The sequence below is a fragment of the Eschrichtius robustus genome, chromosome 1 (genome assembly GCF_028021215.1).
Source record: "Eschrichtius robustus isolate mEscRob2 chromosome 1, mEscRob2.pri, whole genome shotgun sequence".
Taxonomy (NCBI): Eukaryota; Metazoa; Chordata; class Mammalia; order Artiodactyla; family Eschrichtiidae; genus Eschrichtius; species Eschrichtius robustus.
In genome coordinates this window covers 188,336,996-188,338,732 of record NC_090824.1, presented here as the reverse complement: position 1 = coordinate 188,338,732, position 1,737 = coordinate 188,336,996, and positions in this window count along the sequence as shown.

Genomic DNA, 1,737 nt, shown 5'->3' with positions numbered 1-1,737 from the left:
GTCCAGTGCTGGTGGAAAACCTTACTGTCCTGTGTGGCTGAGCAGAGCTAGCATGAAGGTTCTGGGCAGCTCCTGGGGCTGCAGGGATGAGCCTGGGGTAGGAGGAAAAGAAAAGAGAGTCACCCGTTCCGGTCAGAACCCTCCTCGCCCTCGCCCTCGCCCTCCCCATCCCCACCATTATCTCCCCCTTAGAGAATTGCTGGCTGTCTGCAGGCTGGTGCAGATACTGATACGGGGATGCTGGTGCGGGCGTGCATGCTTACACACACACATACACACACACACATACACACCCTGTCCTTAAGTAAGACATGATTGTTCTTTTCTCTTCTAAAAAGAAGAAAGGCTTCACTGCTAATAAAGGAAATTTTCTCTGGGTCACTGGAGGTCACAACAGTGTGGACGGCTGCCCTCTTCCTCTGGAAGCAACAGGTCGGATGAGGAGAAGGCTGGGACAGAGCCCTGTCCTGCCAGGCTATAGGCCCCAGCTCTCATTCCAGCCCATCCCTCCACGTGCCCTGGATCCCCAGGGCAGTGGGGGAGCATGGAGAGGAACAAGAACAAAAGGTTCCAGGTACTTCAGGGCAGAGGGACAGGGCTGGTCCCAGAGCCAAAAGCCTCTCCACCCTTCGCTAAGCTCTAGCTTCTCCGCTCCACCCTCTGTCCTCAGGAGAGACGTCCCCTAACCTTTTCCCCCACCTCAGTATAAAATAACATCCATCCCCTAAGGTTAGGCGGTGGCAAAGTGCTTGATTCTTTTTAGGGCCAAATCCTAGTGAGGCACTGAGATTTTTTCAAGTCTTTCCAAGGGGCTCAGTGGCACCTGTCATCAGGGCCCAGCAGACTCCTGCCACACCGCCTTTGAGGCTGTCGGAAGCCTGATTTTGAGGCTGTTGGAAGCCTGAGGCCGTCTTCAGGTTTCTGGGTTCCAGGGGAACATCTGGCAAGGGCCATGGGGCACTGAGGAAGCTTTGCTGTGTCCGTCTGCCTGTTTGTCCTTCTCTTTCCCTCGCATGCTCTCTGTCTCTCTCAGCTCTCTCTCCCTCCCAGGGGTGGCATGGACCTGAATACTTGCTCATTGCTTTCCCAGCAAACACTTCTAGAGTCTTTCTCTGGCTTTTAGGAACAATGACTGGAGCGTTGGAGCCCGGGTCCCTGGCTCCTTCCCAGGATGGATTCTGGGCAGAGAGCACCCATGAAGGGTGGGGCCTCTGGGCCCTCCATCCTCTGCTCCCCCTTCATATGGCTGCACAGTGTTCGACACCCCTCAGTATATGTCCTCCCTGCTGGAGCCCCAGGTCCCCAGAAACGGGGTGCCGTTGTCTCCCCGCCGGTGTCCCACGCTCCTTGCTTAGTGCTTGCAAGCAGGCACCTGCAGATGTGACTGGTGTCTGTCTCCCACCTTGAAAATGGGCCCATGTTAACTCCTCATGACCCAAACTGTCCCCGTCCCCACTCAAGAACACAGAGGTGATGTCAGGTGGCTGGATTGTCCTCACCTGTGTCTGTTTCCCCTTTCTTTACCCTTCCCCTCCCTCCCCCATTCTGTGAAAACTTTTTCTTCTCAGCTGAGTGCCCTCATCAACCCACCCTTTATCCCTACACTCTTAGGAAAGGGTGTGAAAAATAGAATCATGGGGCTAATGCTGAAAGGCCTCTGAAGCCCAGAGAAGTTCAGTGACTTCCCTAAGGTCACACAGCAGGTTACCATCAATCCCAGTCCACCCCAGCCCGGTG